The sequence below is a fragment of the Marmota marmota genome, unplaced genomic scaffold (assembly GCF_001458135.2).
Source record: "Marmota marmota marmota unplaced genomic scaffold, marMar, whole genome shotgun sequence".
Taxonomy (NCBI): domain Eukaryota; kingdom Metazoa; phylum Chordata; class Mammalia; order Rodentia; family Sciuridae; genus Marmota; species Marmota marmota.
Genome location: NW_025999977.1, coordinates 35,307,979 through 35,335,725, shown reverse-complemented (window position 1 = coordinate 35,335,725; position 27,747 = coordinate 35,307,979). Strand labels below are relative to the sequence as shown.

General features: G+C 41.9%; 1 protein-coding gene across 3 annotated transcripts in view; it reads left to right on the top strand.

Moving 5' to 3' along the window:
* Positions 1-3: 3 nt before the first annotated feature.
* Positions 4-27,747, top strand: part of Ltbp1 (latent transforming growth factor beta binding protein 1) — a 389,795-nt gene continuing 362,051 nt past the window's right edge. The window contains exons 1-2 of one of the 3 annotated variants that reach the window (XM_015479779.2): positions 4-388; positions 1,387-1,457. The gene's annotated coding sequence lies outside the window, so the exon portion shown is untranslated. The remainder of the gene's footprint in view (positions 389-1,386; positions 1,458-27,747) is intronic. The other 2 variants (XM_048804568.1, XM_048804569.1) reach the window with 2 other exon arrangements.

Genomic DNA, 27,747 nt, shown 5'->3' with positions numbered 1-27,747 from the left:
GGGCCCGGCCTGGCGGCGGGCTCTTGCCCCTGGGCGGGCCCTGCGCCCAAGGACCTTCAACGTCGCGCTCAACGCCAGGTACCAGCCGCAGCTCCGCGGGCGCCGGCGCCCCCAGCCGCGCCTCGATCGGGGCTCCCTCGGAGCGGACCCGGCGCACGAGCAAGCCCGGTGGCGCGGCCCTGCAGGGGCTCCGGCCGCCTCCGCCACCGCTGGAGCCCGCGCGTCCCGGGGGCCCCAGCGCGCAGCTCTACCCCAAGTCCGGCGGTCATCCGGCGGCCGCCCCGTTCACCAAACAAGGCAGGCAAGTCGTGCGCTCCAAAGTGCCGCAGGAGACCCAGAGCGGCGCGGGCTCGAGGCTGCAGGTTCACCAGAAGCAGCAGCTGCAGGGGTAAGCCCACACCCCCGCCTAGCGCGCGCCGGGACCGCGGGGTCAGGGCCACTCGGAGCCCTGCGGTGGCTGAGGGCGTCGTGAGCGGTGGGTAGACTTTCTCTTTCCCGCCTGGAGAGCCCGGAGAAGCGCGGGGTGCGGGGAAGCCCTAGCACTTTTACTGAAGTTAAACTCGGAGTGCATTGTTACTGAGCTGCGGGCAAACACAAAAGGCTTGGCTGCCCGGGGCGTAACCTCCCGTGCGCAACCCGAGCTACTCCTAGAAGATGGGCGTAAGCATGAAGTCACTACAGCTTAATCCCATAGCATCAATTAAACGTCTCTGCACTCAGTTTCAATTTTGGTCTAGTTAATGAAAATAAATGTTTTGAGGGAGGACTGGCTGTAAAGATCCAGCTCCTGTTCTGTGGCCTAGAACTTTTGGGCATCTCAGAAATTGTGACCTTGCGCTTCCCTGCACCTGTGGGGTCTGCTCTGCTGGGGTGAGGGTGGAGTCTTAGCATCGACAGAATTTTGGTTTGGAAAATTTCTGTTACTGGTTGCTGGAAGTATCCGCCCTGTACTGCCGATCCTCCTCATTAATCACAAGTTGGGATGGGGAAAACTTTTTGCTTATTTGACTTTTTTCCTTCAAGGATGATTCCAGGTGGTGTGACCTTACTCTTTTTTTGACACTTCTTTCTGAAACTGTTTCAAATTGGCCCCAGATAATATGCAGAATGTTTGGCTCTACTTTAATTTTGGGGTTAACACAACCATTTTTTTGGACCTTGCCTCCTCTCTGCATAGCTCAAAGTGAAGCAGGCCTTTTGATTCTTCTACCCTTCTCTGATACATGGTCTTTAACTTTCTACTTGGGCAACTTTGAGCTGGTCATCCTGGAAACCCACTAGGAGTGTGGTAGCAGGAGGCTGGCCTTTTAGGAACCTGTTGGAAACTTGGGTACTTGGGAAGGGAGTATTACTGCTGCTGGACTCAGGGGTCTTGCTTTGTTTCAGGGTCAATGTCTGTGGAGGGCAGTGCTGCCATGGCTGGAGTAAGGCCCCTGGTTCCCAGAGGTGCACCAAACGTAAGTTGCAATGTCCACAGCAGCTCTGCACAAAATGGGTCAAAGTTGGGCTGTCCACATAGCGGGTGGAGCCCACAGGGGCCACTTGAAGGGGCTGATGCTCTCCTGGGGAAGTTGAAATCTGAAATGCAGTTCACCTCTTACCTGCAGCCTTCATTGGCATTTGGGAAGGGCTGACTCAGAGTAACAACAGTGTCAGTGCCCATATCAGAGTGTTGTACAGAACCATACTGTGCATCCAAGATTTCCCTGTACTCAGCTGAGGTATTAATTACTTGGTCACACCTGTGAATCAGGAACTAGAGAAAATATTCCAATTTGAGCTGCCCCATATGGCAGAACCTATGTAATTAATTTACACATATTATCAACAAATGAAAAACATTCTTTAAAATGATAGTAAGAGAGGAATGGGAAGTAGGAGTTTTGTTCTGGAGAGAGAGAGAGAGAGAGAAAGAGAGAGAGAGAGAAAAAAATATATATATATATACACACACACACACACACACATTTTATTTAAAATTAAATAAAATATTTAATTTTATTTTTTTTTGGTGATTCTGGGGATTGAACCCAGGATCTCAGGCATGCCAGGCAAGCATTCTGTCACTGAGCCACATCCCAGCCCAACATTAATAGTTTTTAAATCTTTCTGAAAATAGCAATCAGAAGTCTCCATCCTTGAGGCCTGATTGTTTTCTAGAATACTCTGAGTGGGGCTTTCTGTCTTGCTTCTCCAGTTAATATGCAGGCTTAGCAGTGTTTTAGAACATCTATTAATGATGTATATAGGTTTGAGAACATTGGAAGGTATTTCCCCTATGCATTGTGAAGTTAAGCATTAAATTAAACTTACCTCATCTTCTTGACAGGTGGATGCTAAGTCTGATCCTAATTGGAGATAGTTTTATTCCCTTCCCCCAAATTTAAATCCCAGTAGATGTTCTCCACACAGAGCTAGAACCATTACCATATGAATTGGAATCGTCCAAAATTTCAGCTGCTTCCCAGTATGCAGCATAACAAGTAAAATGTTACATGTAGTTTGGATTTTTAAATACTGATGGGTAAATAAAAAGAATTTCAGATACTGTCATTTGAATGACCTTATTTTTTGGAAAACACCTTCAATCCTTGGAGATAACAGGGGCTTTGGCATCATGACTTTAATTTTGTAAAAAGGAATGTCCACATGTTTTATGATTTGGCTATGATCAAGGAGTAATCGCTGATACAAACCATGAGATCAGAAATACTCAGGATTGTAGCATTTTAGATTAAACCATTATTTTTTTCAATTCTTAGCTTCTTAGATTACACTTGACAGAAATGTGCCAGCATTTTCCTGAGAATGGCTCCAGTCAAATGGTACTCCCTCCCTTCTCCCCAGTAACTCCATCTGCTCAAACCTGATGTGATATGGTCTTCCTGTAACATGGGGGTAGTCTATCTGCGATAGCACCATTCCAGTGGGCTATTGCGGTGTAAAGGTTAAACATACAGGTCAGGGTTTCAGAGACCGGCAATGTTCCTTGATGCCTATTGGAGAGAGTGTTCCAAGGTTTAACATGTTTGCTTGGCAAAAGATATAACTGAGCACACTCTCTGAAAAGAAGATTGTCTCTTAGTCTCTGGTTTTCTGAGGATTTGGGACTTCAAGCTGTTTAGAAGACTCAAAGATGCTCTAGAGGTGAACATCCAGATGTTGGGCATTACCTCTTGGCTTCCTGCTTCTCCAGGCAAGGGAGGCAAAGACACCTGTGTGCCTGTGTTTAGCTGGGTGTGCCCCCTGGTGATCCAGAAAGAGAAAGGCCACAGAAGACCTTGGGTTAGAGAGTTAAGGTTGCAAGGTTACTCAAGTGCCAGAGAAGGTTGCTATATTGAATTAATCTCAATACCTGCAAATGCCTATAGCTTTTGGTTGGAAATTTCCTTCCAGCTCCTAGGAGGTAGTTCGTGGACAGCACTGGGATCTAAGCAAAGCAACATCACTTCTCTGTGATTTTCAGCATTCAAAAAACTGGCCTTTCTGACAAATGAATTCAGACCCTAATGCTGGAAACCTAAGTCACAACTCCCTTCAGGAATTATTGTATTTTAAAAAGAGCTGCTAGGATAGGTCAGTGCTCAATCCAAAGTAATATATCTATAAAGTGGGTATTTTTAATGGGGGGCTTATTTCATGTGTATCTGGTAAATCCAAAAAGATGTGGGGGACTTCCTCCTTTAGACTGGACCAATGATACTATGAAGCTTGTGTCCATGGCTGGGCAATGTGAGGCCAGGAAGGACTGCCGACCTTAGGTTCAGAAGACCAGATTTCAAATGCTGAAGTTCTCATTAACTGCATGGCTTTGGAGAATTCACTTGACCTTGCTACCCCCATTCCATCCAGAAATGACTGTGCCAAAACCTTGCCTTCTTTGTAGGATTGTTGTACCAAGGTAAAAAAAGAGTGGATATGAAAACTTGATAAAACCAGAAACATTCTTAAGAGTTTGTATTGGTTCAAGCCAAGTAAACCCTATCTCATTTATATATTACTTAGTTTTCTTCTTTCCCTATGTTTGTATTCCTATTGGTCTTTTATTTTTCTCTTAAAAATGTAGATGTGGATAACTTTTTACTTTACAGGTTGAATATCCCTTATCCTAAATGCTTGAGACCAGAAGTGTTTTGGATTTTGATATTTTATTTTTGAATTTTGGAATATGTGCCATTACATAATGAGATACCAACCTTAAGGATGAAACCCAAGTCCAACTATGACATTCATCTATATTTCACATATACCTTATACACATAGCTCAAAAGTAATTTTATGTAATATTTTTAGCATGCCTATGCTTTCACTATGACCTATCACATGAGATCAGGTGTGGGATTTCCCTCATGGATGGCTTGTTGAAACTCAAACACTTTTGGATTTTGCAGCATTTTGGATTTTGGATTTTTTGGATTAGGAATGCACAATCTGTATAGCTTTGAAGTTGTTTGGGTTGTTTGTACCCTTGAATGACTTATTTTAAAAGAATTTTAAGAGACTAAATATATGCCTCTAGTTCTCTTTGTTTTAAAGCTTTCCACTTAGAGTAAAAGTACTCCCTGGAGTATCCATAAATTGAATGGGGGAAAAAAAAATCTCATCACCAGTGTGTGTCATTGTAATTATTTCAGTAAATAGCAGTGCTATTTAGTTGGCAAAATAAATTGATATGTTATCTCCTTCCTCTCCCTTGTCCTTAACGTGTCAAGATTGAATAGTCATCCTTGAGATGACTTATTACATGTGAGAATACAAAAATTAATGATATGTCAACATGAAGTTCCTCCTTCATAAAATTTGCATGCACATTTCAATGTACAACCTGGACTAATTAATACTAAATAATACTAATTAATTATATTTTAAGGATAATTTAAAGAGTCTGGCTGAAGAAGTTCAGTTAATATAGCTTGTCCAATTGATGCAAAGATATTTCCGCATAAGAGATTGGATATGTTCATGGTGTTCAGTACTTGATTAACTCCAATGAAGAAAATAACATGTCTCTTTGAGTCAGCTTGGATGGTTTTGAGTTGATTGAAACTTAATTTACATCTGCCATGGGCAAATGCTTCTGAAGACTGAAGATTTAGTGAACCTTAAATTGCAAATCAGAGATGTGAAACGAGCAGGCAGCAGACCCACACAGGGGCAAAGAATGTCTACGAGCATCTACCAAGGTGGTCTCAGGGCTCCAGCCGCCCAGTCCCTATGTAGAGATGCCCAATTGCATTTTAATATTGCTTTTCCAGACACCCTTTGTGTGTGGATCTCTAGGAGTAGAAATTATAGCATGGGTTATGTTTTTTCTAGTTATTAATATTGGCTGGCTGTGGATGGTGATACCTGTTTAGGGCAAAAGAGATGTTACCACCTTTGTTCTCTTTCCAAAGACTTAACATTTGTTGGAGGATTTGTGGTTTAGGGACTTTGTCTTTTGAGTGGGGCATTAAACCCCTGGTGTGTATAACATTTTTGCCACCCCCCCCATTTTTTTCTCTGTTCATAATGGATCCCCCCATTCCTGCCTTTGGCTCTTCTAGTCTTTTTGTCCTCCTTTCTGGTAAGTGCAGATTGGAGTCATTGCCAGTGGGCTCGACTTTAAAGAGGAGATTGGACATGGGAACAGAAAACACAAAAGAATAATGGAGAGAAGAGAAGGAGGCCAGGCTGGCAGAGTGAGGTGGAGGGAAGATGGCAGATGTGAATCCAAAGTGGGTGCCTGGCACGTCCCAGGCCTTCATAAATGCATGCATGGTTCTTTCATTTATTTAACGGATATCTGTTTAGCTTTTACCATGTGCCAGGTTCTATGAATAGAGGAGAAACTCAGCCAGCTGTAGGGAGTACAGGGTCTGTTTTTACTCATGTAACTCATGGCACATCAAATGACTTGTTCTCTCCTTAGCAAGGAACAGAAAATCGATATTCCATTGCTTTTCCACTGGCATTCAGCCCACACTGCTTTGGAAAAAAAACAAAAGCCAACCCTAGAAATGTTCCTAGAGTTATACGCAAAGGAGACCTGAACTTTTGTATCCTTGGTGATAGTAGGTGGCATCATCCCGGAGGGTGTAACACGACTGGAGCTCAGTTGACTGAGAGGACCCTCTTGGGCTATCTTCCACCCCTTTTGGCTGGGTATTGTGCGGGCCAAGCTTGGGTGAGGCCCAGGAAGAGTACACATTTTTTTTTTTTTTGGTACGCCTGCTATTGACATTGACGGCAGATTTGCCAATGTTCTGCAGTCGGCCTACCATGGCAGCTGGTGGGAGGGCTGCCCTGACCCCATCCCTGGCCCCACTGCTGGGAGCAGGGGTGGGAGGGACTGCTGGAAAATCTTGTCATACAGCACAGACAGCTTGGGGAAGGGAGAGGGACCCAGAGGTCAAGTTCACACTGGGTCGAATATGTGTTCTCAACACTAGTTAAAACAAACATTTAGGAATCATAAATTCTGTGTTGCGATAATACTTAACCCTTCCCAGTGGAGCCCTCCCCAGGCCTGGGGGCCAGACTGAACACTCTGCTTGTCCTGGCCTGGTCTGCTTTGTCAAGTTTTTGCGGCCCAGTGAACCCTGGGCTCTTAGGAAGCCTGACTTGTCCATAAAAGCATCTGCAACAGCCTTTTGTTTGCTGTGGTTGATGTTCCAGACATACTCAGATGTGTCTGGGAGTTCAAATTAAATTTTCCTAGAATGAAGATTTTACTTCTAAGTGCTTCCTAGCAAGGGTGGGAGTGACCCAGTATGAGGGCTGTGTCACCTTCTTCACCTGACCCACATCAGCTCATACAGGAAGAGCTGCTGGTGGGGAGAGCGCAATATTCGTGGGGCTTCAGATCTTACAGAGAGCAGCTCTTGATCTCCTTATCCTGCAAGAATAATGGAGGCAGGCATGATTTGTGACCCTTTTCATCAGTAGGGGTCATTGCTCAGACACTGGTGCAGATTGGTGACTTTTTCTCTGGCCCTGAGCTATCTGATGTCCAGGCTGCAACATTTTCTCTCAAGGTTTAGGTCTTTTCTCTCCAGAAAGCCCCAGCTCACCTGGGTTGCCTTCACTAATTTTTTGCTTCAAAATTTTCCAAGCTGAATTAGCTGCCATAACAACAACAAGAAGTGTACCACAACTTGGTGGCTCAGAAAATGGAAGTTTCTTGTCTCATAGTTCCGGAGGCCAGAAGCCCCAAATCATAATGTCAAGAGGGTTGGTTCTTCTGAGGGCTGTGAGAGAAGGCTCTGTCCAGGCCTCTCTCCTTGCCCCAGAGGTGGCCCTCTCCTCCCTGTGTCCCTTCACGTTGCTTTCATTCTGTGTGCATCTGCCCCCGAGTCCAAATTTCCCTTTTGTATCAGGGCACCAGTCATTGGCTAAAGGCTCACTTGCTTGGCCTCCTTTGAACTTGATGACCTCTGTAAAGACCCTCTCTCCGAATCAGGTCACATTCTGAGGTACTTGGGAATCAGAATTCCTACATATCTTTATATGGGATATGGCACAATTAAGCCCATTATACAAGCCCAGGGGTATCATGCCCATGTGCTGGAGAGGTAGGCTACTCAGAGCTGCTCCTCCCAGGGCACTTGGGATTCCCCAGATTCCTGGGAGCTTGATTGGTCTCCTGCCACAGTCTGTGGCTGGATCTGGCTTGGCTTCTCCCCTACTGCAAGAACTCTGGCTGCTCCAGGGACTGTTGGGAGATATAAGGAATTGGCCACTGATGATTATAGTTTTGCCTCTGGCTAATTTTTTTTGTCCTGTTTTAAAAGAGGTTCTAGATGGGTGATGCTTAAACATGAACATCTAGCAGAATTACAGTTAAAGCACTTTAAGCACTTAACTGAATCAGAATTCAGAATTTCTGGGGCTTAAACTAGATGTCCCCTCCCCCATCTCTTATACCCATGTAGAGGTAGATGAACCGCATTTTGACACCTGGATCCAGGAGAAACCCAGGCCTAGGCAATACTTATGACAATTTTTAATGGAAAATTCAAGACCCATTTTAGAGAAATTTCTAAGGCAGGAGCAACCCTAAATATTGGATTTGCTCATTTGTGACTACTACATAGGGTTCAAAGTAGCTGCATGTGGAGTATTTCCATCCAATTTTTCTTTAGATGATTGAGCATTTGCTACATAGGTATCATTTTGTAAGACTTTGAAATTTGCAAAATTTGTTATGAAACATAGATGATTAAATAATTTTTTAAAAGATTTAAACACTTTGGAACATTTGGATGTTTTTTCCACTAAATATTCTATTTTTAATTATAAAAATTTTAAATATACAATATATAGCAAATAAAGTATCTAGCAGCTACCCTTCAGGGTTATGTTTTTAAAAGCTCCCTGATGTAATAATTAAACAATGATTTATACATAAGGGACAAACGATGTCTTATCTTGCTCTAAATATATATTTTACTAATGATAGTTCCTACCTTTTCAGTGTAGAGAAAATAATACATAATTTGTTGGTGTGACACAAATTGGTTGTTTTGGTACATATGGAAAAATACATCAGAGCTATATTTATATGTATCTGCTTCTGTGTACCTATTAATTTGCCCTGGTTCTTATGGATTGAACATTTCATACACACAGTGGGTTGGGTTTGGAGACTGTGTTGTAGTGTAGACCCCAAACCACTTGATTATGAGAAGGCAATGCTCCTAGTTATTTCTGCTTCCTCCTGGTATCTGACCTGCGTTTGTGACCTTTCTCCTCTTCCTCCCCTTACTGGGTCTCAGTTTGACTTTCTCTGAACTAGAGGCAGTGTGGCTCAGTTATGTATTTGGAGTTAGAATTCAGGGCTTTTCTTTTAACCTTAATATTTCCTCATGCCATGACTTGGGTAGATAGTTGTGAGACCCTGAGTAAGGTTGAGTTAACGCTGTTTGCTAAATGGTTATCATGGCCATCTGGACGGTCATGTGGACTCCTGTCGGGGGCCTGCATGAGGTAATACAAGAAATATACTTAGAGAGCAGGGCCCCTGCAGAACCAAACTTGATAAAAATGGCTCTTGGGGCTCCTGTTTGGTCAGGACTCCTCCCTCCTGGGCTCTACTGCCTTACACACCCTCCTCAGAGCCCTGGTGAAAATTGGTTTCTTTTTGTTGCTCTCAAAGCAGGCTCATTTCACCCTTTCTTGGTGTGGACGCAGCTTGGGCCAGGTGGAAGAGGCCTCTGTCTCCTCCTGAGTGTTGAGCTCTGAGATGCAGGATTTTCTTTGCAATTGTTTTAAGTACTTGGCCCCTCCTGCTAATTGAATTGGAATAGAATTGAATAGATCTAGCTTCTCCTATTCTGCTGTATGGTAAATGCTGTCCTCTGAATAACTAGATAAAGAATACTGCCTTCTTTCTTCGTTGTCTGTCATCTGTTGGCAGCAATCTCCATTCGTGTTTCTCGCGGCCACAGTTTCTGTGTGCTTTTCCTGGCCCACGAGACACTGCTGCTTACAACAGCTTTCCGAGGCACACACCTTACTCTGTTTTCTTCTGCCTTCTTTTGGCGAGGCTGCCCTGGCATGGCCCAAACTTTAAGATGACTTTTCCTTGCTCCCTGCCAATTTTAGAATCTTTCTGCTCAACATCATCTGATAGAGATTTGGGACTAAGTAAAATGAATGTTGTATGATTTTCCCCTGTAATTTTAGATCCCCAAATACTGCTCTTGGCCAACTACACTATTCCCTGTGGCTTTTTCACTCCACCGCATTTGAGTAATATTGTTGGCAGGGACATAAGTAAACAGTTTGCGAAACGTCATGTTTTGTAAATTAGAAGATGGATGGGCTGGTTTTCTCATACACACTCTTGGTTCTCCTGGGCCAGAGAAGCCATGAGCCTGGACAGGGGATGGGAAGACGGGGTGAAGGGGGGAGAGTTGATGAGGTCGGCCCTCCTGCACTGATGGGATCTGTTATTTAGAGGTGAGAACATGTGAGTGGAGGGAACCCTTTAGAGGGATTTTGGTAATGAATTAAAGGAGAATCCTCACAGAGGAGATAAGAGGTAACCAGTAAAAGTTACCAGAGGAAAATAATGATTAAAAAAAAAAATGGTAAGGAAAATGGAACGATAAGGATCATTTGTCTTTGTAGACTTGGACAGGTTTTATTTCTCATAGGATTACCCAATAACTTCAATGTGATTTCAACCCTGCGTGAACCTGTTTTATTATTGTTTTCAATTAAAAGGTAAATCTCTGTGGCTTTCATCCATAAGCCAGATGTACATCATTTTAACTTTGTGTCAGATGGGTAGTTATGAGCTGGCATCTTCAAAACTGTTTCACAAGTTGTTGGAATTGTCCAAGACATATCATCTCACCTTGATAAATCATTTGTTGCATTGATTCCACAGTGGAAAGACTTCTGCCTCTTGATGGCTGTGAAACTTAGAGCAGATCAATTTACTCCTCTGATATTTTCCCCATCCTTCTCATAGGGGAGAATACCATGCATTTCCCACCCTGTTGGCGTCACTGTTGTGAACATCGGGCATACAGATCTTTTTTTTCTTAACACTTTTTACATTGTATCACAGTCATTGGTAAGTTTGGCTTCTCAGCTTAAAAGGAAGTTCTGTGATACTAGGGATCTGGCCATAGCTATCTTTTTATGCTTAGTACCTGTAAACACACAGACCTTTATGGTATAAATGAATGAATGAATGGATTCATTTATAGCACTTTTCTGAGCTTCTATGTATTAGGTCCTGGTACAGAAGCTTGTTAATCACTATGAAGAAAGTAAAACAGGGTAATAGGTTAGAGTGATGGGGCTGGAGTTGGGGGTAGGGGAGATCAGGGAAGGTCTCTATAAGCAAGTGACATGTGAGAACTGAGTGACATGAGAGGGACCGGGAGAGGAGCATTTTAGGCTAATAGAATAGCTAGCATGAATGTCCTGGGGTGGGGCTAAGCCTGGCCTATTGCAGGGTTGTAAGGCAGTACAGGAGGGTTGTCAGCAACAGGTGACAAGATAAATAAAGACTATTTCATCTTGGGGCTGGGGTTGTGGCTCAGCAGTAGAGTACTCGCCTAGCACGTGGGAGGTACTGGGTTCGATCCTCAGCACCACATGAAAATAAAAAAGTATAGTAAAGGTATTGTGTCCAACTACAACTTAAAAAACAAACAAAAAATATTGCAACTTGAACAAGTCTAATTAGTGGGGCTCCTCACATGGTACTAGCTAAAAGGCAAATCTTTCAAAAACTAATGGTAAAAAAATCTCATTTTGATGATCATAGAAAATTCTCAGACAGCAAATAGGATGTGTAGAAGTGGCAGTTAAACAATTTTGGAATATATTTGAATGTTGTTCTGAAGTTTGTTCACCTCCCTCAGGATATAATTTACAAGTAGGGTTGGCTGTTGGCTCCACCTCTCATCTTGTGGTAAAGACCACATAATGAGATTCATGGAAATGTTTCACCAAAGAGCCATGTAAACATAAGGTGAGATTATTAATAAGGTTTTTGTGGCTGTTCTGTGAGCATTTTTTTCTACATTGTCTTGTGTATTTTTTTTTTTTGTCTTGAAAAATAGAATGCATAAAACCACCCAATTCCAGTGGGTTTTTGACGATTAAAGAGATTGTGTCTCACTCGGGTCTTTATACTGATCATTAAGGTTACCAGCGGGTGACTCTGGGTCATCTCCTGGAAACTGGTATGAAAATAAGCCAAAACTCCTAGATGTCCACTCTTGTCCTCCACCCCTGCAAACTTGCTTTATTCTCTAAAAGTAGAGGGCAGGCAAAGACAAGAATCTTTTCGAGAAAGCCCTGTTCCTTTCTTTGTTTTTGGTAGTGAAAAGATTAAGTTAGTCCAGAATTTCTTAGTGATTGGAGGTAAAATAATACAGACGATAAGTGAATTAAAGGCAGGGACTGTGCTTTTGTTTTACTCTTTTATCTATTATGAAGTTGGCCTACCCAGAATTTTGTGTATACAATAGACCCCTCAGTAAGGTTTCTTGATTAATAAACCCTACAAGTCACATTTGTTTTTGAGTGGAAAGCCAGCTGAAATTCATTTAAATCAACGGATACTGAGATTATGTCATTAAACAGTTCTTTTTGTTTAAGGGAATGTATATTACAGCAAACTTCCTCATGCAACAGTTTGAAATGTCCTGTTTTAAGTGTTAGAGGTTCTTTTGATGGCAAAATTTCTTCATGCCTTCCTTTACTCTTTTCCACATTTTTAAATTGGTGCATTCTGCTTGTACATAGTGATGGGATTTGTTGTTACATATTTCTACATGCACACAATATAACAATATAATTTGATCAATATCACTCCCCAGCGCTTTCCCCCTCCATCTCTGCCTTGGTCTGTCTCCTCTACTGATCTCCCTTTGATTTTCATGAGATCTGTCCCCATCTTTCCTTTCCTTTTTCTTTAGCTTCTGCATATGAGAGAGAAAACATATGACCTTTGAACTTCTGAGTTTGACTTATTTCACGTAACATGATGATCTTTAGTTCTGTTCATTTTCTTGCAAATGACATAGTTCCATCTTTCTTTATGGCTGAATAAAACTCCATTGTGTATATATACCACATTTTCTTGACCCATTCATCCATTAATGGACATCTAGGCTGGTTCCATAGTTTGGCTGTGTGAATTGTGCGGCTATAAACATGGGTATGTCTCCCTGTAGTATGCTGACTTTAATTCTTCAGGATAAATATTGAGGAATGTTATAGCTGGGTCATATGGTGGTTCCATGCCTAGTCTTTTGAAGAACCTCCATACTGATTTCCATAGTGGGTGTATTAATTGACAATCCTGCCAACAGTATAAAAATGTTACTTTTTCTTCTCATCTTCCAGTCTTATAATAGGCAATTATTTAATAATATGTAAATAATTTATTATTATTTATATATGTTTATATATTTTTTGGGGGTGTTATCTGGGGTTGAACTCAGGGACACTCAACCACTGAGCCACATCCCCAGCCCTACTTTGTATTTTATTTAGAGACCTGCAAAAACACCTATAAATGGGAGCTTCATGTGCTTAAGTCTTTCTAATTCTGTTCCTTAATATAGAAGATGCTTAAAGCACACTTCTTTATATTCTTAAAAAACTGTTTTTATCAAGGTCTGGTACTCAAGCCCCATGCATCAAAACCAACCATGGGATGTGTACCAAATGCAGTTTTTGGGGTCCTACCACAAATCTACCTAAACAGAACCTCCACGGGTAGATCCTATGACCCTTATTTTCATAATCATCCATCTGACTGATCCACCCTGAAGCTTGGGGACCCTGAGTTTAAAGTGCACATGCTGGGATAAAAGATGATAAAGACAAGGAATGATGAGAAAAATATTAGGCAGTTAATAAAAGCAACAAAAGAGTGATTGGGACATTTTATTTTAGAGGCAGTTCCTCTTTTTTAAAATAGTTTAAAAGTGAAATTGAAGAGCAAGGCAGTAGCATTCCCTCACCAATAGCAGGGACAGTGCTTCCTTGTTTCAATTTCAGGAAATTCCAGCAGAGGAGAGGTGAAGAGTGGGTGCTGCTGGACTGTTCCTTGGGATTATGCTGGTTCAATCCTGGAAGTTGCCGGAGGAAGGCATTGGATCTTTGAAAATGGTCCAGTTAAGAATTTCAACAGTGACATACTTTTACTAGATGTATTTTTAGGAAAATAATTGCCTATTACAAGACTAGGACTCTTTGAAGAAACAGTTGATGAAGGAGCTGGTATGCTTCTCTTGTGAAATGGGGAAGATTTTCCTCCTTATATATCTTTTTCTCCCTTTCTTTAAAATAAATGAATGCACAGATGTTGTGCCTGAGTATTGAAAAAAAATTTAGGTATTTTACCTCTTTAGGTAGAAAGGTACATTTTTGGGGAAGGCTTATTTAAATCATTAGTTACTGTAGTAAAGGCTGTATCTCATTAAAAGTATTTTAATGCGAGTGGCATGTAGCTATTTCCAAATATCTGTATTTTTTAAATGTTTTAATTGTCAATGGACCTTGAGAATTTAACCCAGTGCCTCACACATGCTAGGTAGACCAGTGCTCTGCCACTGAGCCACAACCTCAGGCCCTGTAGGTTTCTTCTCATAGGCATCCAAATGTTTAAATATCATATAAAGGCCACAGTCCAAGAAAAAATTTGAAAAGACTCAGATATGAGGTATTACTTAAAAATATGGGTTTAAAAGCTGGGCATGGTGGTGCACGACTATAATCCCAGGGATCTTGGTGAATGATCTTTGTAAACTTGAGAAGCATGTGTTCTGCTGTTGTTAGATAAACTAGTAGACAGATGTCAGTTATAGCTGGTATAATTGATGGTGATGTTGAATCCCAACTGTGTCCTTACTAATTTTCTGCCTGCTGAATGTGTCTTTTCCTGATAGAGGGTGTTGAAGACTCCAGATGTAATGATGGATTCATGTTTCTCCTTGCAGGACTGCCATTTTTTTGCCTCACATATTTTGATGTTCTGAAAGTAGGTGTGTATGAACTAAGGATTGGGATGTCTTTTTAGAGAATCTTCCCCTTTACCATCATGTAATAACTATCATTGATAACTTTGTTCTGAAGTCAACTCTGTGTGAAATTAATGTAGCTATTACTGCTTTTTTAAAAATTAGCATTAGCATTATATCTCTTTCTCCAATCCTGTCTTTATATTGAAAATTTTTTTTGTAGACAATGTACAGTTGGGTATTCTTTTTGCCTCACTCTGACAACCTCTGTCTTTTTTTTTAATATTTATTTTTCAGTTTTAGGTGGACACAATATTTTTTCATGTGGTGCTGAGAATCGAACTCCGTGCCTCATGCATACCAGGCGAGCGTGCTACCACTTGAGCCATATTCTCAGCCCATCTCTGTCTTTTAATTGGTGTATTTAGACCATGGATGTTTAAGGTGATCATGAATATACTTGGGTTAATATCTACCACATTTGTTTTTATATTCTATTCATTGTCTTGTTCTTTGTTCCCATTTTTGGCTTCCATTTTTTCCCCCTGTTTTTGTGGCTTTGATTGAACATTTTACATAAATGCTCTCCTCTCTTAGTAGCTATGCTTTCTTTTATATATATTTAATTATATATAATTACCTTTTTTAGTAGTTGCAGTATATATTTACAGCTAATCCAAGCCCACTGTCAAATAACACTATGCCTCTTCATTGGTGGTGTAACTGACAACAAAATAATCCTAATGCCTGTCCTGTGTATCGCTACTGTCATACATTTCATTTATACCTATGCACATATATACATATACACACATGTATAGGTAATCAAATACATTCTTTCTATTAGTATTTTGGACGAACTCTTTTCTGTTAGATGAATTAAGAATGAGAAAAACAAAGCTTTTTTTTTTTTTAGAGAGAGAATTTTTTTTTAATATTTATTTATTTTTTTTTAGTTTTCGGCGGACACAACATCTTTTGTTTTTTTGTATGTGGGGCTGAGGATCCAACCCGGGCTGCACACCTGCCAGGCGAGAGCGCTACCGCTTGAGCCACATCCCCAGCCCCAAAGCTCTTCTTTATTTAGATCTGAGTTTCAAGACCTCTGCTTTTTTTTTTTTTTTTTTTAAAAAAAACTCTTGCAAGAAAGATCTACCCCCAAGAAATTCCCCCTATTTTTGTTTCTCTGACAAAGTATTTTATGACCACCACTTCCTTTATTTATTTATTTATATTTTATTTATTCTAATTTGTTATATATAACAGCAGAATTCAATTCAATTCATATTATACAAATAGAGCACAATTTTTCATGTCTCTGGTTGTACACAAAGTAGAGTCACACCATTCATGTCTTCATACATGTACGCAGGGTAATCCGTCTCCTTCCACTGTCTCACCCCCACTTCTGAAAGATAATTTTGTAGGGCACAGAATTATTAGGTGGTGCTTTTTCTTTCCCAACCAGCTGTTTTAACTCTGTCCTGCCACCGTCTTCTTGCTGCATGGTTTCTGAGAAGAAATCAGATGTAATTCTTATCCTTGATCCTCAGTAGGGAGGGGAGCCTTCTTCTGGCCTCCTTCAAGAGCTTTCCCTTTATCTCTGATTCTCTCCAGTGTAAATATGATATGCCTTGGTATAGCTTTTTTGGCATTTATCCTTGGTTGTTTCTGAGCTTCCTGGATGTGTGGTTGGGTGGCAGATGTTAATTAGGGTGAATTTTGCTCATTTCCCTTCAATATTTCTTCTGTTTCTTTCTCTCATCTTTTTCTAGAATTCCTATTACTCACTGGTTAATCCTTTTGTAGTTTTAAGTCTTTTTTCTCCTTGTTTTTCTATTCTGAAAGTATCTGTTGACATGTCTTCAAGCTCAGAGATTCTTATCCTAATCATGTTCAGTCTGTTAATGAGCCCATCTGTCATATTCTGCATTTTGTTATCACGTTTTGGGTATGTGGCATTTCTTTTACATTGTTAGGATTTCTGTCCCTGCTTACATTGCTCACCTGTTCTTGCTTGCCGTCTACTTTATCCTTTATATCACTTAGCATATTGGTCATAGTTAAGTTCCTGGTCTGATAATTCCAATATCCCTGTCCTGAGTTTGGTTCTGATGCATCATTGGTCTCTATAAACTGTATTTTTTTCTCTTTCAGTATGCTTTGTGGTTTTTCTTGATAGCCTAATCATTATATAGTTGATAATGGTTTCAGTGGAGGTTTCTGCTCTGATAAATTATTTTTCTTGACATTTCCCCACCAGTCTCTCCATCTGTGACCTCACTTCTCTGACAGACTTAGGAAGATTGTTGATTTTCCAGGTTTTGTTCAGCTTGCTGGTTGTTATGACGGAATCATGACTTCTAGGCTCCTGGCTTGCTGGACTGGAGATTGGAAGTCAAACTGTTATTTTACAGATAAATTACAAGTTGTAAGACTTCTAAAGCATCTCCTGATAATCCTTCCCTTTTATTCAAGTCCTAAGTTTGACCATTGGATCACAAAGCCAGATGGTCAAAATAATCCTTAATATTTTTCTTCTAAGTTGTTTGTTTTATGGTTTATTTTTTTTCTATGGAGGGGAATTTAGGATTATGAAGACATATTTTTATATTTGTGAGTGCTTTTAGCTTTTCAGGGCAGTCAAAGGAGGGCCCCCAAGAATACCATACACAGAACCACTTACCATATAATAAAATGGAGACAGTGACTGAGCGGCTCCACACTCAGCTCAGAGCCATATGCCAGTAGACAGAGACACTAGGGTGACACTTTGCCAGATGTACCTGGACAAGCCCAAGGCTATTTTTGCTGGGTTCATTTTATTCTACTGCTGTCACTATAAGTGGTTTTGGCTATGTCTCTTTTTTCAGACATGAATAAATTTCAGATTTACCTTTCATCTTTCTGACATTTCTCATCACTCAGTCCATGGTAAAAAGCGTGCCTTTGAAAGGCCCTCTGATCTTGTGAAATCTCCCTTTTTTTTTCCAGAACAGGAGAGCAATCTCTCAGCTCAGCTGTACCTGGAGCAGTGGGCTTGACCTGTGGGCCTGTGGGTCAGGATGAGAGACCTGAGAGTCTTTAGAGGTCACGTTTTCATGTTTTCTCAGCCTCCCATTCTATAGAGGAGGAGAGTAAGTATTCAAAGAAGAAAAGTGACTTTCCAGGTTTTGTGGATTCTGGTTGGCTCTTTCTAGAGAGTTTAAAAAATTCTGCCTGTCATTTGATAACAACACATAGATGCATTTTTAAATTACTTGAATTGACTTGAAAGGAAAGTGCTATGTAAATGTTGATTGCAATTAGCCTTATATTTTGGATCTTTTCATTTTGTTAAAAGAGCATTGACATAACTATTATTACTACAAATATAGAAAGACAAAGCAGTTATCATCTGGGAGGCAAGAAGACCCTGGCTTGAGAAAAAGTGGGTCCCTAAAGGGTCTTCATCAGCTGGTGGTTGGTGGTTCCTTTTACAAGAAACGTTAGCCTATAGTGAGTCTTCTTTGTGTCAGGCTCTATGCTAGCTGCTGGATGTAGATTACTTCAGACATGCCCACAGTAAGCCCATGACCAGCTACCTTTTTTTGGGGGAGTACTGGGGATTGGACTCAGGGGCACTTGACCACTGAGCCACATCCCCAGTCCTTTTTTTTGTATTTTATTTAGAAACAGGGTCTCACTGAATTGCTTAGCACCTTGCTTTTGCTGAGGCTGCCTTGGAACTCTTGATCCTCCTGCCTCAGCTTCCTGCGCTTCTGGGATTACAGGGGTGTGACACTGCACCTGGCATTAACTTCCATTTTATAGATGAGCACACTAAGGTGTGCAAGGGATGAATTCTCATAGCAGGATGCTTATCCAGAACTGGTCCATCTTCATCTTTGTGTTCCAATTGCCTTGTGGGGGAGTGATCCAAAGGTCACAGATGGTGTTTGCCCTAGCTTAGGGTCCAGCGGCCATGCCTCGACGTTACTATGGGAAAGTGAGCTTCAAGTCCTTACTTGGATTCCACTTGGGTGGAATATGCCCTCCCATCCTCTTGGGATTGAGCAATCTCATTTGGTTAATCAGGCATTACAGTTGTCCTCACAAAGATCCAGATCTTTCTCTAGAAGCTGGATGTGTAAATGCTCCCGGGGACCCCTCTTTCTCTCAATATTAGAGGCTGCTGGTAAGGTGTGTCTGAAATTGTTGAAGGGTGGGAATTGGGACTATCAGGGATGGGAGGGGCCCTGTGTACCACTCCAGGACATTTCCTGATTTTGTATGTGCTCTGTTCTTTTCTTCTGGAAACTTCAGGGAAGGCTTCAGTATTCTTTTTTCTACCCTTTCCATCTCTGACTTAGGATTGGCTTCTTTTCCCACTTCTAAGCTTCTCTGCCTGTGTGATTCTGAAGGAAAAACATGGATACTTTGAAGTGAAAAGGTTTCTTTTATCTTTTCCGTGCCTGGTACGTGGTAGGTACTCAGTTAACATTTTTTGAGTGAATAAATGAATCTCTCATGTCTCCTGACCTTGTTGAGTCAATTAGGCGAGTCTTGTAAACATATAGATGGTTGAATTAAGAGTTATTTGTGTTCTCTAGGAAATCTAGACTCTCAGCTTCTAGGGCAGAGGAAGCCAGAGCTTTTAAGAAGATGGTGAGGAAATAGAGTGGCTGAAGGCTACTGGAGAGGCAGCCAAGGCTGAGTGCAGTGGGTTTCTGCAGGGTGTGGTTGGACGGTGGATGGTCTTGGAGGTGGTGGTAGGTGGACCTGTTGATTGTGAGTGGATGATACAAGTAGCCTGGCTTTAGCAAAAGAAGCTGTCTGTTGACTGATAACTAGGAGTCCTAGGGTTTATGCTGGCTTAGGGCCCCATGGGTATAGAAGTTCAAATGGTGATATAGGATTAGAACCAGCTACTTTATATGCAGGGACCAGTGAAAATTAAGGAAGCCTTGTAAAAATATTTTAAATTTCTTTCTTTCTTTCTCTCTCTCTCTCTCTCTCTCTCTCTCTCTCTCTCTCTCTCTTTTGTGGTGCTGGGGATTGAACCCAGGGCCTTATGCATGTAAGGCAAGCACTCTACCAACTGGGCTATATCCCCAGTCCAATATTTTAAATTTCAAGATGATGATAGCAGAGCATTTGATCAAGCACAAGGCCCCTCTAAACCCAGCACCTTGCATGACTGCCCAGATCGTGGGCCCATGAAGCTGACCCTGATCAGAATCCTGTCTCCCTCAACAAGTCTTAGCCCTGTCAAGCTGTAATTGTTTTGTTTTCAAACAGGTTTTTTTCCATGTAACATCAAAACAATACCAACAACACATAATCTGCATTGTCTTTAGAACTAATGATCTCAGAGGAAGACAAAATACTGCCCCTGTCTGCAGTGCTCTGATATAAGTCCCAGAGAGAATTCTGATGGGTGATTGGACAAGCTTGGTTCATGTCACCATCCATGAATGAATTGCATGGCCAGAGGCGCAGAGGGCTCTGATTGGCTCAGGTTGTAGTGATGGGCATGAGATGAGGAAGCAGGGCCAGCCCCACTGAGCTCTTAGGTATTAGGTGGGAGCATTTGGGAATAGGAGGGGAAGGTCCTTCAAAGAAGAGAGGCTGGATGGACAGAAAATTAGGCCAGCTACAGTTGGAGAGGTGGGAGACAGAAAAGTAGCTCCACATCATCACCCATCTGTGATTAGAGGGCTGGGGGTGGGTACACATAAGGACTGGGGCGGGTAAATTGGGGAAGATGTGGTTCTTCATGAAAGGTGGGTAGAAAGATATAGAAAAATGGGAATGGAGAAGGGAATGAAATCCTAGAATGAGGCAAAGAGGAAGGAAGGAAAGTCCCTCAGGACCTCTGTCCTACAGCTCAGGGTGGCTGTTCTTGGCTGCTGTTTCCATGAGGGCATCACATCAGTTGGGACCAACATGTTGTCGCCCTGGGTCAGGTTTTAGGAATTCCTACAGTTATTGGGTTTGAGGAACCAGCAGCTTCCCTTCAATTTTCTTCCTCTGGGAAGTGGAAGGAGCTCTGGAATAATTTCCCTGTCACTTACTTAGTAATCTTGGATCAATGATACTGTCTAAAATTAAACCATTAGTTTTGTCATCTGTCAAATGGGAAGCTTGATAATTCCATCATAGCAGCAGCAAACTATTAAGGTGCCTGGTTTAAACATGAAGCAGGAGCTTAGGAAATACTGTTGTTATTGCTCATGTTTGTTTCAGGATGTGAAGGTCGCTGCTACGTCAGATGCATCATTACATACTCCTCTGGAATGGCTCTGTTCATATTTACAGTGGAGAGCTTGACAGTCCTTTTGTGCTGGACAGAATGGTCCCTTCAAATATATCAGGTCCTAATCCCTGCAACCTATAGATGATAAGGGCTTTGCAGATATGTTTAAGTTAAGGATCTTGAGATGGGAAGATTTTCCTGGATTATTCAGGTGGGCCTAAAATACCATCACAAGTGTTCTTACATGAGAGAGACAAAGGAGGATTTGATGTGTATGAAGGGCAAGACAGCGTGGAGACCCAGTCAAAGATGGAGTGTTGCAGCCACAAGCCAAAGAATGCTGGTAGCCACCTGTGCTTGGAAGAAGCAAGGGGCAAATTCTCCCTACGAGCCTTTGTAGGTATTGCACCTCTAATGACCCCTTGATTGTACCTAAGTGATAAGGCTGTCAAACTGTAAGCTTTGATAAATATGAAAGCATAAATTTCTGTTCTTTTATGCCAGCCAGTTTGTGGTAATTCATTAAAAACAGCCACAAGAATACCTCTGAAATTGTCTTGTTTAAACTGAGGAGTCAGGCAAGACCATTTCAAGATGGCAGGGGCCCATGCCATTTCTATCATACTGGGCTCCTGGGAGCTGAGAGAACCCCTGGATCCAGGCTATGTGGAAGCTCTTTGCCTCTGAGATAGTGGACCAATGGTGCAATTACTACCTGAGATGATGTACTTAATGTGAGGGCTCAAGATTGAGTGAGGGACAGATGCTCCTAAGTTTTAGGAGAGCAGTAATCTATTCTTACCGTTCAGATTTAATAGACATTATTGGTGGAATATGAGTAAGGGCATGGGGCTTATTAGTTCCTGATTGCTCAGTATTCAGAAGCATGAACACCTTTCAAGACCCTCTGTCCCACCTCCCACATATAGCAGCACCCACCCAGCCCTGCCAAACACTCACTAGTAGCTGCAGGGATGGTGTTGTTTATTCTGCCATTCCTAACAAGAATAGGATTATCAGGCTAAGAGTAAATAAAATGACACTTGAGTCATTAGGTCTTTTCTTTGTTTGGGGTTGATATTTATAATTTCTCCAAAATGCTTAGAGGATGACTTTGATTTCCCCTTCCTTTCCTCCTCCTCCTCAACCCCCAACACCACCATCATCACCACCACCACCACCACTTCCTGCTCCTCTTCCTCCCCATCCTCCTTCTCTTTCATCCTTCTCATTTTCTCTCTCTTTCTTTTTGATTTAACACTTTTGTGCCACAATCAAACTTTAAATTCTACAAGAACAGCACAATTTTGGTCCGAGATTCTGATAGTAAGATCATTCGAGAAAGACGGTGTTTGAAATGGGATGACAGTCAGGTGTCAGAACATGGCTCTGGTTTCTCATGGAACTCTAGGTTATTCCTTTTCTCAGAAATCCATGTTAAAGGTTATTTTTTAAAAAGAGGGTAAATTCATGACTTTTACAGATAGAAAATGAACATGTGCAAGAGATTTTATTTAGTATACTAATTGATTGTGGGGTGAGATATTACAGTTGGTTCAAAGGAATGCCGGAATGAATTTATAAATAGATGCAAATGAGGCTACCCATAGGGAATACTCAATTGAATTTTAAAGACACCTTTCATATGCATTTTTAGGGTCACAAACATTTGCATCAGTATCAGTTTTCTACAATTTATGGGGCTGTTGCTTAAAGGCAGTGAGAGGCAGAGGTAACCTGAAGGAGGGTGTGGGGGTGTACTTCCAAAGTCTTTCATAGGCTTTTCTAACAGGCGATATGCTCTTTTTTCTGATCTTTGGATCAAATTGTACTTGGAATAGTACCACAGCCAGGACAAAACGTGCTGGCCAGAGGTGTCTGGGAAAGGAAGTCTGTCCCTTTTTCTTCTCTGCTGGGAGTTGCCAGTTGCATAGGTTCTGAGGAACCAATGACAGTGTATCCAGTGGTTTCCATCTCACAGGATGGTAGGTAACTAAATATTCATTATTTGGTATAGGAGACTGAATAAGTTAACATCTGTAAGGCAATTGATAGGACCTGGCATGTGCCTAGCACTAGGTATTTGTTGACTATTATTAATTTTCAATCAAGAATAGTTTTTAATGTGCTATTTCTGTAACTTTTCTATAAAGCACTATGGAGTTCCATTTAAAAATTAGCTTAGACTCGCTCTGGGTGCATTTCCCAAGGCTTTAGGTAGTTGGGTGAGAATCCTGTTATTCTTACTCTGCCTACTTAGGTGGTTTACATGAAAACTGATTTCAGGGAATACCTGTATCTGGATGATTAACCAGATACATTTGAATGTTTTTCTTTCTGTTTCTCAAAGACCCTTTTTTGATGACTGTTTTAGAAACTTGAAATGATCTTCAAACTTGAAATTTGAATGATCTTCAAATGACCTTGATTGATTCATAGCACAGCATTGCAAGGCAGCTATGTGGAGAGAAGTTACATGTTTCGTTAGTAATTTTTATGACTCAGCATGGTATTTGGAGCCACCTGTGTGCAGTGTTTTCATCTGGGTGGGAGGTGATTTACATGATGTGTGGGTCACACATAAAGGTGGGTGTAGAAGTTTTCTATGAAGAACTCAGTGCTCTACCTGTTCAGGCTGTTGCTGCTGTTCCTTCACCAGAGAAGCATGTGGCATTGGTTCATTGTCACAGATAAGCAGTTTACTTTTCAAAGATTATAATAGCTAAATACCCCTAGTCCTAAGGATGAATGCACAGTTAATAAAGATGGCCATAGCAGATTTTTGAGAGTGTAATGACAAAATTTTAACCTGGGGAAAAAAGAAAAAAAGAACAAGCTTATTTTCTTTTGCTTGAATTTGTTGCTCATTTCATTTTTATCTCATATCCCAGAACTTTTTGCAAAAAGGTCATGAAACAGAATTATGATCTTATATTACTTTATCTTTATTAATATTTGCCCTCATAAATACCTGCAACTGCAGAGGTTTTCAATCAATACTTCTTTATAATGGACCTTCAGTGTCCTGAATGGGAGTCATCATACTTCTTGGTTCATTGTACCAAATCGTTATTATTTAGGATTCTGATTTTTTTTCCCTGAATTATAGTTGTATAACTTAACTTTTCACTAAATTTTGCAGAATAATTGCCACTCACAATATCTAAATATTAAGATAGCTTTTGGCAGTTTTGGAAAATGTTTTAAAAAATCACAATGACTTTCGTGATAAAAATAAGGGTTTGTGATCAGAGGATGACGTCATCTGCTTGTTTGACTTTTGACTGTTGCATAATCTCAGAGATAAGTGATACATGGATGCTTGGTTAAGTGATGTGGGGTAAGGTTTCAGTAAACAGTTCTTAGTTGTTAGAACATGACAGGACATGCTAGTCATCTTCAGTGAGTGTCCTCACAACAGGAAATGGGGAGCTTTAGATCTGATTTGGAAATAACTTAAAAAGACATCTACTCTAGCAGCCTTGTCTCTGCTCCAGCCTACGAATCCTCTGGGTACCTCTGCTACCGATCACTTAACCTGGATTTGAATCCTTCCAGGGACAAAAAACTCACTTCCTCATGAGCAGCCTGCACTCTTTTCTTTTTGGGGACAACTTTATGAAAAAAGAAAATGGGTTTTCTTGAGCTTAAATGGGCTTTCTTAAAACTTGCGCTCTTAAAACCCACTGGTCTCTACTTGGAGGTGACAGAGTCCTCATACTCAGCAAATTCTTTAAAAAAAATCAATAAGGTAGGACAATTGCATATAATTTTGGGCTCCTGTATTTTCTTGGCATGCTTCTCTTTGATAGAACTTCCTGTGTTTGCTCAAGGCAGCAGCCTTCTGTGAAGGGACAGTAAGTCACATGCAAGGTGCTCTCCTTAGTGCTGCTGTGGGCTTCAGTGGGAAATGCGTCAGAAAGCACACAGGGATGCAGGAGGGAGACCAAGTGCCATTTGGGTTCAAAGGAGAGAGACTGATACCAAACTCAGCTGTGTTACAAACATTTCCAGATCAGGAGGCCATAGGTAGGCAGGATTTTTTTTTTTTTTTTCTTTCTAGAATGCACTGGGAAAAGATCATTCCAGGCAGAGACCAGGGTGGACAAGAGCCCAGAGCCCATTGAATTGTGTCCTTAAGGTGGGGATGGGGGTGTCTTGTTTGCTCGGCTTCTGGGAGGCGTGTAGAGTAAGGGAAGGTGATGAGGATGAAGCAGCAGGTTGAGCCAGGAACTGGGGCAGGCTCGATTCTCCACCTCGGCCGTTTGTGCAGCAGCACCATGACTCTGCTGAAAGAGCACAAATTGGGACTTCAATGGAAGTGTTGTCACAGAGCCTCAACTTACTAATCTGAAAATGGAGAATTGAGTTCATTCTCAGGATTACAGGACATGTCAGTGAAGAACCTAGCACTCTGCTTGGCCCACTCCCGAGGCTTACACTTGGCAGTCATTATTACTGAATCTGAGAGGCTCAGAGAAGTAGGGGAGCCATCAGAGCAGCTTCTGCAGTGGGGTGCAGGTTAATATGTAGAGGAAGACTGTGGCAGAGGCCACTCCTCCTGGGAGGAAAGGAGGGTGTGAGTGACATCACTAGGGAATGGAGAAGACTGAGGAGGTTGAGTCGGCAGAACTGGAAACAGATTTAATGTCTGGAGGAGGAAGAGGAGATCATCTCAGCTTTGTGTGGGGCAAGGAGGGCTAGGCCAGATGGGAGGTTTGGCGTTGGGACATTGGGGTGGCGGTGCTGGCCACGCAGGTAGAGAGCCCGGAGCAGCTGAACATGGGAGTCTGGGCCTCACTAGTTCCCTGAGGAGGATAGCCAGACCCAGGCAGCCAGCTAGGAACGCATGCCAGGCAAGCTGGGGAGGAGTGTGGAGGAGGAGCCGTCACTCCAACAAGGCCCATCTGGAAGCAGAGAAAGGAATGAATTCAAGAGACACTGTCAGAGGAAAACTGTGGAGACACCCTGACAAATGGCTCCCGGTATCTCAGAACTCTCAGGAAAACAAAACAAAACCCTTCACTTTTGTGTGTGTGTGTATACACACTCACACTCACATATACAGGGTCAATCAAAACACCCTCTATTATTTAGGCCTGTTAGTTTCCTCAGAAAAACCCTTCAGGAAATCCTCTGTGCTCCCAGGCAGTGTGTCTATATTTAGAAGATCTGGAGGGAAAGCCTATTGTTAAATTTTCATTTACTGGTAACCCCCAGGCAGCCATGGAAATGTAACCCTCACGTCAGCCGAGCCGAGTGGGCCTTTTGTTCTGTTGAAGACCATGAGGTAAAAACACGACTGTGACCTTGGTGGGGCTTCTTCCTGGCACCATGATCACGGGAACCTGAGAAGGGAGGCACTGAGAGGGACCATGTGGTCTGCCAGGTCTGATCTTCTGGGTAATGAATGAGGAAACTGAGGCACAGAGCAGTTGAACTGGTTGAACATCACACGGGGTGGAAGTGACCCACTCATTCAAGGCCAGGGCCTCTGGGCTCATGAACAAGTAGAGGAAACTCCTGTGTGTGTGTGTACAGGGGTTATTCAGGGACAGTCCATCTACAGAGCGTGACTGTGGGAAAGAGCAGTGGGACCTAATTGATTATTGTAATGCCCTTGTTATTTGTTACAAGTTCTAACAACCATTCTAAAGGGGAAAGTGCTAAAACTGGAAGAATGAAATCCTCGCCATTGAAATCTTTGTGTAAATTCGAAACATCCACCCATTCAAACTCCCAGTAGTTAACCTTCACTGAGGACTGACGGCGAGCCTGGTGCTAGTGTGTCTTCTAGGGATTTTGTCTCATTTTATCCTTTCAGTATCTTTATGAGGTAGGCACTATTATTATACCAATCTGACAGATGAGGAAACTGAGGCACCGAGAGGTTAAATAACGTGCCCAAGGTGACACAGCCAGAAAGTGTAGAACCAGGATTACACTCATTCTCTGGCCCCACGGTCTTTGTGCTTGATTTACTCTAGTGGTTCTCAACCTTGCTGCATGTTAGATCTCTTGGGACAATTAAAAAAAAAAAAAAATTCCAGCTCTCAAGCTGCACCCAAAACTGGTTGAAACAGCCTCCTTGAGGGTAGGATTTTGCATTAGTGTTGTTCCAAAGCTCTTCAGAGGATCCCAGCTCCCAGCAAAGTTGAGAACTGCTGATGTCTACCACAGCTGGTGGAGATGTGTTAGGACAGCAGTTCACAAACAAATGTGCACAGGAATCTCCTGGGGGTCATTTTAAAGTGCAGATTCTGATTCAGAAGATTGGGGTGAACTGGTGATTCTGTTTTTTTCTTTAGATCCAGGTGAATGGCATTACTGGTCTTTGGGTTTCCTGTCCTGGTTGAGGGTTAATTCTCAAGATCACTTCCAACTCCCAGATTTTGTAGCTCTACCGATACTTGGAAGAACTGTCATGTACCTGTGATTGTCCTGTGAGTCAGCCTTTGGCTAAGAATGCTACAGACATTGTCTCCTGTCCCCTCACCCACCTCTGCAAGAGGCTTCATTCCCCACCATTTATAAATAAGGAAATTGCAGCTTACTGAGCTCAGCCGATTCCTGACCTGAGGCCTGCGAACCTGATAACTGTGGGATCAACTGCCCTGCTACATTGCTTTCCTCTACACATACAGGTCTTGTCACTAATAAGAAAATCTATGGCTTTGTCTTTTATAATCCATGGATTAGATTTGGAACCGTGTTAGTACATTCATGCTGCATATCATAAGGAGAGTGGCTCATAAACAGCACAAATTTATTTCTTGTAGTTCTGAAGGCTGGGAAGTCCAAGATCAAGCCACTAGCCAGTGAGGGCCCACTTCCTATATGGCTGTCTTCTCTTGTTACCTTACATTGTACAGGGGCAGAGGATTTTTTGGCAGTCACTTTTTTTTTTTTTTTTTTTTTTTAATAAGGGCACCAATTCCATTCCTAAGGACTCTCTCAGGACCTAGTCACCTCCTAAAGGTCTTACCTCCTAATACCATCACCTAGGTGATTAGGATTTCAGTGTAAGAATTT